This window comes from Saccopteryx leptura, chromosome 2 (assembly GCF_036850995.1).
Source record: "Saccopteryx leptura isolate mSacLep1 chromosome 2, mSacLep1_pri_phased_curated, whole genome shotgun sequence".
NCBI lineage: Eukaryota > Metazoa > Chordata > Mammalia > Chiroptera > Emballonuridae > Saccopteryx > Saccopteryx leptura.
In genome coordinates this window covers 88,536,973-88,555,316 of record NC_089504.1, presented here as the reverse complement: position 1 = coordinate 88,555,316, position 18,344 = coordinate 88,536,973, and the positions used below count along the sequence as shown (strand labels likewise).

Below are 18,344 nucleotides of genomic sequence, written 5' to 3'. Positions count from 1 at the left end.
CTTCAAAGGCCTGACCTGCTGTGGCATAGTGGGTAAAGTGTTGACCTAGAACACTGAGGTCGCCGGTTCGAAACCCAGGGCTTGCCTGGTCAAGGCACATATGGGAGTTGATGCTTCCTGCTCCTACCCCCCCTTCTCTCTCTCTGCCTCTCTCTCTCTCTCTCTCTCCTTCTCTCTCTGTCCCCTCTCACTAAAATGAATAAATAAAAAATCTAAAAACAAATAATTAAACAAATGACAGTGAACTTGGTGTGTTATGAAAACATCAATGAGGCCAGTGTAGCTTGATAAGCAAGAGGGAGAATTGTAAAGGAAGAGGTATCCAGAGGCCATATCTGTAAAACATGGCTTTGTGAATCAACAAAGCAACTTTGATTTTTATTCTGACTGTGAAAGAAAAACTTTACAGGGTTTAAGAGGGGACTGGCCTGATTTTGTTATATATTTTTAAGTAGCACTCTGGCTATTATCTGGAAGTAGACTGGAGAGAAGTGGAAGCAGGACAACGAATCAGGTCTATTGCTGTTGCCCAAGAAAGACAGGATGGTGACTTGGACCAAGTAGGAACTGCAGAGGTGGTGATAAGGGTGGGATACAGTAACAATTCAAAGGTAAACTGTATAGCCTGACCAGGTGGTGGCGCAGTGGATAGAGTGTCAGACTAGGATGCAGAGGACTCAGGTTTGAGACCCCGAGGTCGCCAGCTTGAGCAAGGGCTCATCTGGTTTGAGCAAAGCTCACCAGCTTGGACCCAAGGTCGCTGGCTCGAGCAAGGGGTTACTCGGTCTGCTGTAGCCCCACAGTCAAGGCACATATGAGAAAGCAATCAATGAACAACTAAAGTATCACAACAAAAAACTAATGATTGATGCTTCTCATCTCTCTCCATTCCTGTCTGTCTGTCCCTATCTACCCCTCTCTCTGATTCTCTGTCTCTCTCTATAAAAAAAAAAAAAGGTAAACTGTATAATTTGCTAATGGATTACATGAGCAATATGAGGGAAAGAGGAGACTCAGGAATGATCTCTCTTTCTCTTCCTCTCTATTTTGTTTTTTTTGGTTTTGTTTGCTTATTTGCCTATAGCAACTAGATAATTGCAGGTGTTATTTTCTGGGATGGAAACACTGGATAAGGGGCTTGTCTGGAGTTTAAAGGCACGAAAATCTAGATGTCTGATATATTTTAGAAGTCTCGCACTGTTTTGCAACTTTTTCATTTTCATGGACTTCTTTCTGTATCAGTACAGATACATCGACCTCACTGTGTTTTGACGGTCACCCAATATTTCTGGTGTGGAAGTGCTACTCTTGACTGAAGTAGCTCCCTCTGAATGGACTTTTGGAATTTTCCCTTTCCTGAGTGTGATGATCAACAATGTTAAACCTGTGCAGGTGGTGGTGCAGTGGATAGAGTATCAGCTGGAATATTGAGGACCCAGGCTCAAAATTCCGAGGTTGCCATCTTTGAGTGCCCGCTCACCAGCTTGCGTGTAGGGTTGCTAGCTTGAGCGCAGGATTATAGACATGACCTTATAGTTGGCTTGAGCCCAAAGATTGCTGGCTTGAAGCCGAAGGTCGCTGGCTGGAGCCCAAGGTTGCTGGCTTGAGCAGGGGGTCACTTGCTCAGCTGGAGCCCCCCCCCCTCCCCGTCAAGGCACATATGAGAAAGTAATCAATGAACAACTAAGATGCCACAACTCTGAGTTGATGCTTCTCATCTCTCTCCCTTCCTGTCTGTCTGTCCCTGTTTGTCTGTCTGTCTGTCTCTTTCTCTCTCTCACATACACACAAACAAAATAAATAAAACAAAAACAAAAAATGTTACTTAAAAGCTGTATTCTTTCTGTCTTGCTATATACAAAAGACCCCAAAACTTAGTGGCTTAAAAATAACAACATGTATTATCCGTTTGTCTGGGTCAGGTACCGGAGCACAGCCGAGCAGGGTTCTCCAGGGCAGGGTGCTCCACAAGGCTGTCACGAAGGGTAGGCTGGGGCTGCATCTTCTCAAAGATTCGCTGGGGAAGGATCTGAGCTTCTTAAGTTGTCGGCAGGACTCAGTTCCTAGTGTCCTGTTGGCCGGAAGGCTTTTCTTCCTCACTGGCTTTTGACAAAAAGCCACCATCGGCTCTTTGCCATGTGGGTCTCTGTGTGGCAGACCTCACACATGGCAGCTGGCTGCATCAGAGTGAGCAAGCGGAGAGAGCAACAGAGTATGTGGTCAAGACAGAAGTCACAGTCTTTTGTAACCTAATCACTTTTGCAGTATTCTGTTCACTAGAAGTAAGTCACTCGGCCCAGCCCTCACTCAGGTGGAGAGGAGTATTAAATGGCCATAGATACCAGGAGGTAGAGATCACTGAGGGCCATCTTGGGAGTCAGTTGGATGCAACAGTCCACTTCCATTGTCCTTGAAAATTCTTTGCTTAAAGGTGGGTTTGCTAAGGGAAAAGGTATGCATATTTTTAAATTTCAACTGTAACACTAGAATTCTTTTTAAACGCTTCACTCTGAATTTCAAAGTTCATTTTGAAAGCAGTATTTGCTATACAGCCTGAGAGGAAGTGTTATAGACCCTGGAAGAGGCTTCCCTGGGCTTTGTCAGGCACCTCTCCTTCCTTCCCACCTTCCTTTTCCTTGCCCCTCCAAGATTTCCCTGCACAGGAAATAGCTGTGCGTCTCGTAGCAGAAACCATAGTAACGTTCTAACCAGCAGGCACACAATCCTTAGCAACTAGTCTAGGGTATGCTGACCTGGGTTGTGCCATGAAAAATGTCTGTGCCTCCACTTGTTTGCTGGCTTAGGTGAGGTTTATTCAGCCAGCCTTTGTGAGAGGGATGTAAAGGTAACAGACAGTGGGGAGAGAGGTAGGCTGAGCTGATAAGGACGAGGGAAACTCCACTTGAATCATTCCTTCTAAGTCCTCCTTCCTTAGGAGTTTTTGGTGGGCTATGAGATAATGAGGTGTACATTTATTTCATCATTAGTCAGAAAGCACCTGTACTTAAAAAGTCCCTCTTATGTTTACTAGGCTATCGTTGTAGGAAATACAAATTATTATCAGAATGATTTTATCTCCTTCCCACACAATTTAAGGCAGCTTTATGAAATTAAATACACCCTAAACCTAGACAATTATAAAAGTGAAACAGTTGGTGCTTCAACTGTCTCTGGCTGCTCTCAGGTGAGGTGGCCCAGGTGAAAGCATAGATTATCTGGGCAGCTTCCCAAGTGAAGACGAAGGTGCTTTCTTCCCCCTTACTCCTAGGAGCAGGGTGGGTGGAGCAAGGAGCTGGGGAGAGTGCGTGACCTCCGTGGACGTTGAGGAAGTGCCTTCATGGGGTCCATCATCAACTTTCCTTGTTTGTGGCTAGCCCCCCGGGTGGAGAAGGGAATGGAACTGCCCCCCACTCTGCCCCCACTTTCCACCTTCAGGTCCCCATCTTGTCCGCAGAAGCCACGAGGCCCGCCTTGTTTTGGATCAGTTTAGGGACCTAGCTCTCCAGGCAGCAGATTCATCTCTGTTTGTGATGCCAACTTGGAACGTTTCTCTCACTGGACGTCTGGAAGCGAAGGCCCTGCCTTCTTCCTGTCTGGGCCCTTCTGTGAGCCTGGTGCCATGGGCGCAACATGGAGTGACTCCGCGTCCCAGCACGACCCCGCGCTCCGCCTCTTTTCTCCCCCCTACGCCTGTGCAGGTTGTGCTCACAGTTCACAAGATCTCTGCTAGATGAGAAAAACGTGTACAGTATTTGATTCAGGACAGCGAGGCCAGTCGTGTGGATTGCATTCCAGGCAGAAATGAAAATCCCGGTGCAGTGGCCTTTCAGAGCTGAAATAAATCAGGACTCCTTGGCTACACTGCTGTGGTCTGTCAGGTTCTGTCTTTTTCTAGAAGCCACGCTGGTTTATGGCAAATTAGGGGAGACCAAATGAGGACCAGCTCATTGTGCAATCAGTCTCAATTTCTTAAGTCTGGTAACAGCTATCATATGATTTGAAAATATAAATATTTTGAAATGCTCTACTTGATCAGTTATGTAAAGGTCTGCATTTGAGATGTGTTAAAGGGGCTCAGATGGGTTTTCCCCCCATTTTTTGACATAACAGTCTTACATAACATGGGACTCTGTATTTTTCCATCTTTGACTATATTAAGCCTTTGAACATTTTTTTAATTGACTGCGGTTGATGGAAGAACTGTTTGTGGTTAAATGCTTATCAGTGTTTTTATAGATCGCTACACCTCCTTCTTCTAAAATGAGTTTGAGTCATCTGGCGCTTATATAAAATCAAACATCGTTTAAACTCAGGGAGCTGCTTGCCGCGTGTGTGTGTGTGTGTGTGTGTGTGTGTGTGTGTGTGTGTGTGTGTGAAAATGCAATGTAAAGAGCGAGAAGGAGAGAGCACACACCTGCTTTGGTCACCCGCCGGGTCTTGCTGTTTTCCTGGGATTGGTGTCTGCTTTTCTGTTTTTCCTGTCCTTTCTCAGAACAAATAGAGGAAATCTCTAATGGAGGCTTTCTCGACAAGGCTTATTGATGAATGTATAATCTTAAATGAAAAAGAAGGGAGTAGATGTGGCTTCCTGGACTCTGTGCTTGGACCAAAAATAAAGCGAGTCCTCACCGCAGGGGTTTGGCTCAGCCCAGTGCCGCGGAGGCGGTTGTTTGCCACGCTTTGCTGGAGCAAGATTCCCCAAGCCTTTGCAGGCTTTAAGAGCTTTTTATTTTCCCCTGTAGCCTCTATTGTTTTTAAGAAAAGTGGTGACACCCTCACTTGTCATTAAAGAATAATGTTGGAATAATAAATAAAACTACCCAAAGGAAATAAGAGGAAAAACAAAAACCACTCCCCTAAAGGAATGAAGAAATTGACACCCGTCATGCTTCGTGGGGTAACTGTTTCCATGCAAGTTGGTCTAGAAACTATGAGAAGACTTTCTCTTTGATTTTTTTTATTGTCTTCTATTTTTAACATTTTTGGCAAGTCTACACATGTGGTTGCATAAGAAAATCAGAATGAAGATATTTTGTATTAGAAACACACCCCTCAACTCAGGATGAGTTGATCTGGCACAGCCCTGTGAGAGCTCGAATTCCCGTCATAACATAATAGGTATAAATGTCCAGTCCGCACAGACTTTCTGGCCAGCTGCTCCGTGTGGTTCCTTGAGAAACCTTCTAAGCCCGGCTTCTGTTTTTGTGGAGGGCTCCCCTGCCTCGTGGCTGGAGGGAGGTTGCGGCGCATTAGACCTGGTGAGGGAAAGCTCCTGCTGTTGCCGGTGCCCAGGGCGTGTCAAGGTAGGTCAGCCTCTTCAGTCTGTTACAGAGTGCCTATGGTGCACCAAACCCACTGCTGAGCTCTTTTCACCTACTGTCTTTTATTAATTAATTTATATTCCAATTACAGTTAACATACAATAGTATAGTAGTTTCAGGTGTATAACATAGTGATTAGATATTTAATACCTTATAGTTATTACAATAGTTATTATAATATTATTGATCATATTTCCTGTGCCATACTTACTGTACATCCCTGTGACCGTTTTCATAACTGTCATTTTGTACTTTCTTAACATCTTTCAACCTTTTTCACCCATTTCCCAAACCCTCCTCCCATCTAGCAACCATCAGTTTGTTCTCTGTATCTATCAGTTTGTTTCTGTTTAGTCTGTTTGTTTGCCTACCGTCTTATTTCATCCTTACCTCAATCCTGTGAGGCATAACTTACTAAGAGTGTCTTTATAAGGGAGAGAAAGTAGAAAGCCTATCGCGTCTGCTGCCTGGGTGGGGGAACAGACACATAAATGAGTAAGTTCATGAAAGCATTACGTGAATGATCTGAATTAAAAGCTAATACTTATTGCAAACTTATCTTGTGCCTGGTGCTGTGTTAAATGCTATATTTGGATAATGTCATTTAATTCTCACAACAACTCTTCAAGACAGCTAATTTTTAATCATCACTATTTTATAAAAGAGGAAATTGAAGTTTAATGGTTACATAATAGGCTCAAGAGACTGCAGCCCTGAAAGTGATAGACCCTAGAGTCAAATCCAGGCAGCCTGATCTCAGCCATACTTAACCACCCCTCTGAACAATACAGGGGCCAAGAGACACGGGAGGCAGCAGGTGGTGGATGGACCAGTCTCTCCGTCGGTAGAGCAGCCAGTGGAGCAGGGAGGGAAGTACCGTTCTCCATTCTCCAGTGCAATTCAGGTTTGTCTTCCTCTTTTCTAAGGACTTTTCTGTCATTCTTGCTGCTGGAAATTCGGCTCTGCTGAGGACCACATTTCTTTCTGCCATTCTCCTTAGTATATAAATGACTGTTGGCCCATGGAACCCTGGACAGGCCTGGAGTGTGAGACTCCCCGTTTCAAGGAGTTCTTAAACATTGGAATGCATTAATCAATCACCTACCACAGAAGGTGAGGGTGGGACCCTGAGTGTCACATTTTAAACAAGCAGCCAGTCAATGTTGGTTTTCCCATCTTTTCTGAGCCTGGTCCAGCAGCAGCTTGAAGTCAGTCAGTGGACAGATGGTTCAGAGTGAGGAGGGGTCGTATTTTCCCGTTAGCAGACACTCGCCTCTAGCAGAGGCTCCATAGCTCAAGAGAAGAAACTAAAAGAGGAAAAGAACGAATGGGAGGCAGAGCTGAGGACAGAGCATGGAACTCAGGAAGAGCTAGCCACTCCCTATTCAGGGGTCTGTTAGAGGCCGGGGTTAAAAATGAGTTCAATCAGAATGGACATAGACAAAGCTAGGTCGGGGAAGGGTCAGGAGAGAAGGCAAAGGGGTGGGCTGAACCTTCACCCGGGTGGCCATCACGTTGGGAGCCTGCTCCAATGGACCTGCAGGGCTCCCAGTTGAGTGGGTGGGCCCTCGTGATAAGTGGGCTGGAAGGTTGGGGTGAGGCACGAGAATAACAAGTAGTTCAGACTGTTTGGGTACAGAGGAAAGGTGACTAATGCAGAGCTTTGGAGCAAAGGAAAGATAAGAGCCGCTTCCCAGTAACAGGGTCCAGAGAGGCTGCTTGGAGGCGGTGGCGACTCCCCAGGCCTCGAAGGATGAAGATGACGACAGGCGATGGGTGAGGAAGGGGCCAGGGCAGAGACGTGGTCGCTGGCGAGTGCAGTGAGCACTGGGAGTCCATGACTGTACGATAAACCAAACCTGGAGACCCTCAGAGATAAAGCCAAACCTGGAAACCCTCAGAGGGGCCTCGGCGGCTGTTGGGAGGGGGTAGACTAAGAGAGGGTACTTTTCTCTACTTCAGCCACAGAAGAGAGAATTTTTATCAGTTTTTATATAATTAGACCTTGCATTAGACTTCATTGGGGGAGTTACGTTATTTTTTTTTAAAAAGGCTAAAAAACCCAGAGAGGGGATGAAAAATACTATATATATATATAATACTATATATATAAGCTAGTTAAGTTGGGGCAGTTTGTAGGGCAGTGTGGTGTCGGGTTTGCAAGCCTGTAAGAGATCCATGGCGTGGTGGGAGGAGTGCTGGCCTCCAGGTTGAGGCTGTGCTCTCGGCTCCATTCTGGGCCGTGGGCTTCACCTCACTTTTCTGGGCATTAGGTGTGGCTGCTTCTGTTTTTGTATTTATTACATTGAGAGGTTGAATTCAATAAGGTGATTTTCTTTTCTGCTATAAAATGCTCTCAGCAGTGATCTCTCTCCAGGCTTCCCCCACATTCACCTGAGGGTAGGCGGCAGATCATGGCTGGAGGAGAATGAGTTTCATGTTATTGTGCGGGAAGACTGAGGGACACCGGCTCTGCGGACACATCCTGGTGTGAAGGGCACAAGGGGAGGAGGGGGCTGCAGCCGCAGCAAAAGCATGGGGTGGAGATGGGCAACAAACACAGGAGTGGAGTTCGCAGTAAAGGAGGGGATAGGATACATTTTCTTCTCACATTAGAAAAAATAAATTTCCCAACTGAGTGACCTCCTTTCTAAAGCATTATTTTTTCTTTTGAGGCTTATTTTTAAAACTTATTCTTAAAAAAAAAAAAAAAGCGCACAGGTAGAGGTCTTTGCAGCACCACACAAAGATATTCCAAAGAGCTATCATGAATTTTTAGATGTTCCTTTAAAGCGAGGTTTGCTTCTCTCTAAAGGAGCCGCCTTGTCAGGGAAGGCTGGAAATGCAAACGTGGAGCTGCTCCGCTCGGCCTGGGGAGGCACAGGCAGGGCTGCTGTGCACCTCTGCAGGAAGTGTCTGTTTTCTGAGAAGGTTTCTTCTGTGGATTATGTCTCATCATGATTCTGGGAATGTGGCCCTCTCAGCTGGAGAAGGAACTGTCTGTCTGTGCAGTGTTTGATCAGAAATAATTTAGATACATAGTTCTAGCACAAAACCCGAGCTCCCGTCTGTGCTGGGCCCTGGGTTAGGTGTCAGTGCTCTGGTGGAGCCCAGGGGGCGACTGTCCATCACAGGCCAATGGCATGGGGACGCAGGGGCAGACATGCAGTGTGGGGAAAAGACGTGTGCGTGTGAGGGAGAAGTGCAGGGGAAATCAGGCACCACGGGACAGGAATGATCAGCCATTCTTTCCTTCTTCCTACCCTTCTCTCTCCCCCTCTTTCACCTCCCTTTACCAGAGTTTTGAAGTTAAACCAGAGAGAAGTTTGAGAAGATGAGGCTGGGTGTGGGAGGGGCCTTACCTGGTAGAAGTGTTCAGATTCCCCATGGAGAGCATGGCCTCAGATGGGACAGTAGCCACCTACAGAGCATGGGGCTGCCAAACCTGATGCTCACCAACTGTTGTGGAATGTTTCAGAACACCTCACCGGTGAGGGCCTTCTGTTCTGAGCATTGTCACTCTTTGTGTCTGTGACTCGACAGTTACTGGGTTGTCTCTCATGTCTGAGAAAATGCCTGGAAAGACTGTGCATGCCTGGTGGGTAGACACAGAACTTATGCAGATCGGTTATGCTTGAACTGATGTCACAATGAAACTCTTCTAAAAAATGGCTAACTTTGCATAGAATTGGGTCTCTAAGACAGTTTCCAACAAACTAACAATACCACTCTTCTCTACATGGTTTTGGAAGAAGTTGGTTGAAAACTCAGAAGCAGATCATCCCTATTGCTTATACAAGTCTGGCTAGAGGACAGAGCTCTAGGTCTGTCAGCCAAGTGAGTGTGCTAAATGTAAACACTAGGTTCGCCCACCATTTCCCATGATGTGTAGGACAGTGAAGTCTTTCTCCCTTCAGAAATTTAGGGAAGAGGCCTGAGTGGTGGTGGCTTATGGGACGATGAGGACCCAGGTTCAAAACCCTGAGGTTGCTGGCTTAAGTGCAGGCTTACCACCTTGAGCGAGGGATTGCGATTTGAGCATGGGATCATCAGTATGATCCCAAGGTTGCTGGCTTGAACACTGGCTTGGCTGGAGGGTCCCCCCCCCCCCCCATGAAGGTACATATGAGAAGCAATCATTGAACAACTAAGGTGCCACAACTACTAGTTGATGCTTCCTATTTCTCTCCTTTCTTCTTCTTCTTCTTCTTCTTCTTCTTCTTCTTCTTCTTCTTCTTCTTCTTCTTCTTCTTCTTCTTCTTCTTCTTGTTCTTCTTCTTCTTCTTCTTCTTCTCTCTCTCTCTCTCTCTCTCTCTCTCTCTCTCTAGGAAAGCACAAATAGCAACCCCTGGAGGACAAGCACCTCCCAGGAGGTAAATTTTGCAGCTGAGCATGCCCAGTTGGTTCTTCTCAAATTTATCAATTAAATTAATTAGTTCCTCCAACTCCCCCGATGCCACATTAGTAAAAGGACAGAGAAAGGCCAGTTGTGTACTTAGGGAAAACGCTTCCTCATAAAAACCAGGAGTGAGGAAATGGATTTGTCTTCTAAAATTTTCCAAGATTTTATACATGTTGAGGGCCATGTGCCCACATCTGTGGGAAAGAAGTTGAAGAACAAACCAGTGATGTTTGGGATCCCTGTTGACCACGAAGCTAGTTTATAACATGAGAAATAACCTGATTATATGAGAAGTCTGGGTTAATCAAGGTAGCACTGACATTTGTCCCTCTTTATTCACATGCTCCCACTGATCCAGCATGCTGCAGTATCTGTATTTGTACCTTCTTTCAACCAAAGAAGAAATTGAAACATAGAGTAATGTTCAGCCCAGGAAGATAGCTAGTTAAGGGCAGAGTCGAGACTTAAGCTCACATCTTTCTGACACTAAAAAATAGGGCTCTTTATAGTGCTCCAAGTGACCACATCATTTATAATTACTTGTTTGATTCTATTTTATTTCTGATCTCTTGTATCGTTGTGGACATGTTCCGGAGTGTAGTGAGGATAGCGTCATTAATTATTTGTCTCAGTGTTATCTGTTCTGCTCATCTGTTTTCACCTCAGCAAATTGAAAAGCTCCTAGATAGAGGGTTGACTTCTCTCCCTGGAGAGTTTCTGGGATGCAGCCTTAATCCTCTAGCCAGATAATGACTCAGAAAGTTATTCCTGTTATCAGAACTCTGAGATCACAGCTGAGTTAAAAACCTAAGGCATTGTGTTAAATGGAAAGCCCTTAAAATTTATTAAAAATTTTTATTTATTCATTTTAGAGAGGAGAGAGAATGAGAGAGACAGAGAGAGAGAGAGAGAGAGAGAGAGAGAGAGGGCAGAGGAGCAAGAAGCATCAACTCCCATATGTGTCTTGACCAGACAAGTACAGGGTTTCGAACCAGCGACCTCAGCATTCCAGGTCAACGCTTTATCCACTGCACCACCACAGGTCAGACTAGCCCTTAAAATTTAAAACAAGAACTTTAATACTTGATTCTAAAATGTGTTTTCCCTGGTATATCAAAATTCATAAAGTAATATTGCAATTAATTTTATTGCATGAAAAAAGATGGGAATTGCCTCACTATATTAAGCTAAGTGAGTTATAAATATTGAGGAATATTGACTCCTTATCAGAATTCTAGATTAATGGTATTATTTCCTTCTGTGTGAGAATTAGAAGTGCATCCAAATGAAGCAAGAAGAAAGTGTTGATTTTATTCTTTTCTTCTGTCCAGGGCTCCATTGTCACCCCTCCCACAGCCCTGTCTCTTGTTAAGAAATACCCATTTGCATTGAAATTAATTATTTTTCATTGTTCACATTATTTCTTGGTGTCATGTCAAAGTTTTAGTTTCTTTTGTTACTCATGGCCATGTTAAAAACTAGATGATGGTTTTCCATTTATGAAGTGTTTTCACAGGTAGTAGCTCTTTAAGTTTTCACAATAATCTTGGAAAATAAGTACCATTATCTTTAAAGAAGTCAAAACTGAGGTTCATAATGTGTTTTCTGGCCAAAGGCATAGCCAGTTAAAGTTGTTGTCAGGACCTGAGTCCAGGTCATCTGACTAGACCACAAAGGTTCAATAAATCTACGTCTTTGGGAGTGGCATGTGTCTATCTATGAACTAGGGCTAGGTTTATGTTTCTCCCATTCGTTTCTCCAACCACCTCAAATGTGCCCTAAGAATTCTTCTGGTTCTTATTTATTTATTTATTTCTATGAAATACCCAATCATCTAAAGAGGCAGTCTTTTTTTTTTTTTTTTTTTTTTTTTTATTATTTATTCGTTTTTTTTTTAGAGAGGAGAGGGAGAGACAGAGAGAGAGAGGAGACAGAGAGAGAGAGAAGGGGGGGAGGAGCTGGAAGCATCAACTCCCATATGTGCCTTGACCAGGCAAGCCCAGGGTTTCGAACCGGCAACCTCAGCATTTCCAGGTCGATGCTTTATCCACTGCGCCACCACAGGTCAGGCTAAGAGGCAGTCTTAATTGGGGTTAAGGATTCTGGAGTGGTCTTGGCTGGTGACTCAGTGGATAGAACATAAGCTTGGTGTGTAGACGTCCTGGGTTCGATTCCCAGTCAGGGCACATAGGAGAAGTGACCATCTGCTTCTTCTTTCCCTGTTCCTCTCCCACAGCCAGTGGCTTGATTTGTTCAAACTCACCCCTGGCACTGAGGATACTGCTGTTGGAGCACATCAGCCTAAGGTGCTAAAAATAGCTCAGTACTCAAGCATCAGCCCCAGATGAGGTTGCTGAGTGGATCCCAGTTGGGGCATATGTGGGATTCTGCCTCACTACCTCCCCTCCTTTCACCTAAAAAGAAAAAAAAGAGTTTTAGAGTCAGCTTGGCTACTTATGGATTCTATTACCTGGGAGTGTCTCGAGTTTTGTATCTCGAGTTTCCCTAAGTGCAAAATGGGAGAAATAATAATACCTATCTCACTGGGTTGTTGTGAAAATCAAAATAAAGAGCAAAATACAGTCGAGTTATTATTACTATTATGCAATTAAGTTGGATAGAATTTTAAACATTTTAAGATTCTAGATGGCTGATTGTAATGATGACGAGAATGATGGTAACAACCACATTACTCAGTGCCCACTATGTTCCAAACATTTGATCCTCCTGAACTTTCACAGCAACCCTGCAGATGCTGTGCTCTTAGCCACTTGGCTATATTGCCTCTAAGTCTTGCCTGCAATTGGTGTCAATTTACCCATAACCCCCTCCCAAGCTTAAAACAGGGCCCTTTTGAAAATTAGAACTGTATTTTCCAATTTTCAGTCTTCTAGCCTCTTTTGTATTCTCTACCCACCTTCAACGAACTCCATTCCAGATGTCATTCATAAGTTCACATAGTGCCAGGGATAAAAATTTTCCAGACCTTAAGATTCAAATTCATTTAGAGTGGCTAAGATTAAATAAGTCTGTTACAGGAACCAACTTTCTTGAATTTGAACATTTTTTCCCTTTAAAGCAAGACTTTTCCAAAACAGAATTGGCATACCTTGTCTCAAAGAGAAAGAAGAAAATGGTGATTGACAATGACCTTTATCCCTGTATCAGATGGAGGTTCTGAGTGTCAGCACATTAGCTAGTATACACCTGTGACTGAAAAAGTAAAAATGCATTTTTCTGCCTTAATTAAAAAAAAAAATTTCAGCTGTTAAATTATCTTTATCTGTAGTTCCCTCCCCATCCTCCATTCCTGCTTTAGGTATTATGTTCTCAAATCAAATGTCTTTTTTTTATCTTAAAAATATTTTCTAGCTAGTCCAAAGATCTGGAAATAAAAGAGTAAGTGATACATTACTTGGAGTTTTTCATTCTTTGAAAAAATTGTTGCCATGGCCAGAAGCTCGGTTGCTTAGAGCATCATCCTAAAGCTCAGAGGTTGCTGGTTCGATTCCTGGTCAGGGCACATATGTGAAGAGATGGATGTTCCTATCTCTCTCTCTCCCTTCCTCTCTCTATAAAAAATATCAATAAAATAAACATTCAAAAATAAAAAAATATTAATTTTTTATTTATTAATTTTATTAATTATAATTTTAAGTTATTAATTTTTATATTTTTATTTTTATTTTTTGTATTTTTCTGAAGTAGGAAATGGGGAGGCAGTCAGACAAACTCCTGTATGCACCCCACCAGGATCTACCCGGCATTCCCACCAGGGGGCGATGCTCTGCCCATCTGGGGCGTTGCTCTGTTGCAACCAGAGCCATTCTAGTGCCTGAGGCAGAGGCCATAGAGCCATCCTCAGCACCTGGGCCAACTTTGCTCCAATGGAGCCTTGGATGCGGGAGGGGAAGAGAGAGAGACAGAGAGGAAGGAGAGGTGGGAGGGGTGGAGAAGCAGATGGGCGCTTCTCCTGTGTGCCCTGGCCGGGAATCGAACCCGGGACTCCTGCATGCCAGGCCGACACTCTACCACTGAGCCAACTGGCCAGGGCCTTAATTTTTAAATTTATTTTATAAATTAGAAGTGAGTCAACTAAGCACTTATAATAATTTTACCTTATTTATTTTTAAAACCATGGTAAGATTGGATCAACCCTAGCCAAGGGTGGACCATTTGCCATCTTCCTCATTATTATGAACCCAAGCCAGTCTCTACTGGCCTCATGAAGGCCTGTATTTTAAAGAATTTTATTCTCCGTAAAAAACAATAATTTTTAAAAGTCTGCCTTTTCTTTAGTAGAATGTGAATATGTAGTGACTTAAACCATACCAAATCAATCTCGCCCTTTTTTATCTTTTCACCTTTTTTCATCATTGAGTGTCCTCTTCTGAATGGCAATGTTTTGAGTCTGTAGAATGGAGAATCATTCTGAGTCTCTGCTGGGAACACTGTGCATTTAGCAATCACTCCTGTTGCTGCTGCTGCAGAGTGCAAGGTCGCATGTGATGGTTTTATTTTTGGAATATTTACTCCTAGTCTGATGCTAAAATGTCCTACTCAGCAAATATACAAACAGAACAGTGAGAATGCAACTTGTCTGGACATTGAAGAGCTAGAAATTGATGGGGGAGTGAAGGTCGTGTGGCATACTTCTGTCGGGCTGCACCTGTATTTCCTTACTTCATCTGTGTTCAGAAATAACGTGGACTTTTTCAAGCTCTTCAATCATGCTTATCCTGGAACATTAAAAGGAGACCACAATATTTCTGCTAACTAATCTAAAATACAACAAAATGGCAGTTCAAAGTTGAAGGAGGTAGATTAGTTGGACAAAAAAATAAAAATAGCAAGGCTGCTTCTCAAGCAGGATTCTCCAATTCAGGGTTTGCCTTGTGAGCAAAGATATATAGCCCCTAACAAGTAGGCAGAAGTGAAATAGTAAATGAATGTTGATAGAAATATATTTTTAGGCATATCCTTTATTGGAGCCTGGGAAGGTCAGATGATGTTCATTTTATTCACACACTTACTTCTTTAGAATAAAAACCTAATCTACTTCTCTGCAGTATTTGGGGTATGAGAGGAAGGTTCTATAGACTTTTCTAGCCACAAAGAGAAAAATCTAGTGGGAAGATGGGAAATCAGATTAGTCATTTTTCAGTTCTGAAGAACTGGAATTTTAGATAACAGGAGGAGGGAACAGCCCATTTGAAAGAGACATTGGAGAGATGTCTAGATCTTTCAAGAAGGGACACTTCAGAGCAGTCCAGCAGCCAGTAATATCCAACTTCAGTGAGTTGGTAGTGAGATTACAGGTTGAGATAGTGCCCCCAAAGAGTGAAAGACACAAGGCCAATTTTATTTCACTTTGGTGTTTTTGCTTTCTTCATTCACTATCATTTACTCTTTCGTTCAGCAAGCAGTCAGTGAAGCTGGCTCTGTGCCAGGCACCATCCTAGCTCTTGGGGCCCAGCAATGATGAAGACATGGTATCTCCCTCATGTGGGATACTTCTGGGGTGTTTCTCTTATGGCCTTCCTTTAGTGAATTGTCTTGCCAGGAGGAATCCTTCATCTCAAAGATGAATATTGAACTTCTTTTTCCCAACTATATAATCAATCCCTCTCTTCGCTGTCCTACCTACCCTCTGTGCCACCGGTGTCTCTTTAGAGGTGACCGCAGCTAGAGAAGATGGACCTCTCAGGACCAAATGGGAGATTTGTTTTATTTCTTACTTATCCTTGGCAAGGACTCTGATTTTTTAACTAATAAGGCAGAAGACATCAATAGGAAAAGAAAAATAAGAACTTTCCTTGCCAGCGTTGCTTAGTTACCTTGTCAACATTCTCTTACAGCCCAGCTGCATTCTCTCTGCATGTTTTTATAGTGCACATCATGTTTTATTGCTGTAATTGATCTATTAAGCAGAAAATATGGAGAACACATGGAGCTCCTGTCAATTTTCTGCTGTTTATTTGGAATTCTACTTTTCTCTTTCTACAATATCTCATTTTTTGTCATCTTTCTTCATTCCTATCCTAGGTAATACTGTGAAGGAATCACATCACTAATTATATTGGTTCATTTAACTTTGTAGCTTAAAGAACAAAAGCCAATAAACTATCCTCAAAACTAGACATCAAATTGTGGATTTTTCAAAGCCAGGGACGAAGTTGTCAGTAGCTCTGTATCTTTTGAGCCCTGGCCCCATGTCTGGCACATAAAATGCCTTTAGGTAATGTTCATTGGTTAAAGGATCAATTGGTTTCAAATATTTATTGATAACAAGCATTGTAGTGCATGCTGTTCATAATGTAGAATTTGCTTATAGTTTCTACCTAGGGGGCAAAACTTATGACTTGTTTTTTTTTCCCTGAAGACAACAAGGGCAGAGAATAACGACTGTTCTTGCTAGCACTGCATTTCATTAGCCAAGGAAGCTTTTCTTTTTTCTTTTTAAAAATTTTTATTTATTGACTTAAGTGAGAGAGGAAAGGAGAGAGAGATAGGTAGATAGATAGATAGATAGATAGATAGATAGATAGATAGATAGAGACAGGAACATTGATCTGTTCCTATCTGTGCCCTGACCGGGGATCGAACCAACACCCTCTGCACTTTGGGAAGATGCTTTAACCAACTAGGCTCTCTGGCCAGGATCAAAGAAGCTTTTCTAGGGGGCAGCTGCAGCAGCACTATCAGTAGCCACTTTGCATCTGGTATTTAGGAGAAGGTATTCAGTGGGAACCTCCTAGTTTCTCGGTGTTGTGCTGTCGTCCAAACCAATCCAGATCAAAAGACCCACTCATTGTCACCATCTGTCAAGGCCATTGTATTCAAAACAATGAGTCTGTCATCTTTCTTTTTCTCAAACACACATATGCAGACTTAACTGAAGACTATGTTTATGATGCCAGCAAAACTACAAATGGAAGTTCATTTAATCATTACTCTACCCAGCCAGCCAGGCAACCCTCCAACTCACTGTTCCTCAAAGCACATACCTCTGAGATTTTATTAAAATGCAGGCTTAAATCTAAGTCTGGGAGGAGGCCCGAGAATCTGCATTTCTAATAAGATCTCCTAGTTAGATCAGGCCTTGAGAGTTAAAGCGTCTTCCATGGACTAGAAGATTTGGTACCACCAGGGAGCTTGTTAGAAATGCCGACTTTTATGTACCATCTCAGACTGACTGGGTCAGAACCTGGGTTTTACAAGATCTTACATTAACATTTGAGGAGCATTGCTATTACCATTTAATATGCTTACCATATAAATTATTAGCAGGGGTCCCAGTGGGGCTCTGGGTTGGAAAATTAGGCCAGGTGGATTTCCTGTTCCCTTTTCCAATTCAAAACACTTGGATACCTGCCCCAGTATAGCATCTGACATTCAGATAAATACACAGACATATGCCTCTTTGTTTAGTCATTCAGTGGCATGATTAATTTGTTATTATCCATTCTGGATTGCCACTGGCCTACACACTAACCTTATCTCCTCTCCAGACAACTTCATTCTAGACTAAAAATTTAACCAAAAAAGACATCCTCAGGTCTGAGCATGTCAAAAAGATAACACATTTAGAACAAGCATTAGGAGATCAGAATTTTTGCATCTGTGATAAGGAGATAATAGTGAGCACCAGCCCGTGCAGGGCTTTGCCACAGGAGGACTTGCTCTGATTGTTCTGTCTCATTCACGCCTCTCATCAGAGGGGCCAGAGGGACTGGAGAGTCTGGCAGTGGGGTGGAGGAAGGTTGCCACGTTTGTGCCCATGCAAGCAGACACTCCAGACCACAGGGAAAAAGTCACTCATTAGTGATATCGAGAGTGTTGGTCAAATAAGTTTGTAAATATGATATATATGTTTGCTCGCTTGTGACTTATATTGGGTGTGGGGGACAGGCTATAAGCAGGCCAGGTCGTTGTAGCCTAAGGTTTGGTTTTAGGACTAAGCTTTTCCCCACACCCTTGACTGATTGTATGATCTGGGTGGTGCACTCTCATGAGGAATCCAATTATGCCTTGGATAAGTGACTGTATCAGAGACTTCCTTGTTTGTATATTGGATTAAGGGATTTTGGTTTTCTACACTATAAAGTGGGACAGACCAGGAGCTTGTTCACTCAGTTCCTGCTATCACAATTGCAGGGGCTTCCCTGATCCCTTGCCCTTCATGGGAAGAGCTGGTTTTCTGCTTTTCCCTTGTCTTCTTTTGTGGTTTGCCTGTCTTGGTGAGACACCAATAAATAGGATGGCCCACCATCCTTCAACTCCGCCATTTCTTTACCGTCTGCCTGAATCCAATGGGAACCTGCATGGGCCAGGTGGCTGCTTTGATAGTGACAGCCATGGCTCCTGGCCTTACAGAGAGTCACATAAAGAAAGAATATCAATTTAAGGACCCTGGAGTTGATAATACCTTCATCATTAGAATAGCAGAACAAGTCTTTTTTTTTTTTTTTTAACAGAGACAGAGAGTGAGTCAGAGAGAGGGATAGACAGGTACAGACAGACAGGAACGGAGAGAGATGAGAAACATCAATCATTAGTTTTTCATTGCGTGTTTGTAAAGCCAGAAGCCACAGCCACTATCACAGCAGCCCGGCTCATGC

At 43.3% G+C, this 18,344-nt stretch overlaps 1 protein-coding gene across 5 annotated transcripts in view; it reads left to right on the top strand.

Moving 5' to 3' along the window:
• The window catches only part of MOB3B (MOB kinase activator 3B), a 221,358-nt gene that overhangs the window by 65,926 nt on the left and 137,088 nt on the right, over nt 1-18,344 (top strand). Inside the window, exon 2 of one of the 5 annotated variants that reach the window (XM_066368295.1) lies at nt 6,113-6,225. The exons of the other annotated variants lie outside the window; for them this stretch is intronic. The gene's annotated coding sequence lies outside the window, so the exon portion shown is untranslated. The remainder of the gene's footprint in view (nt 1-6,112; nt 6,226-18,344) is intronic. 5 annotated transcript variants of the gene reach the window in all.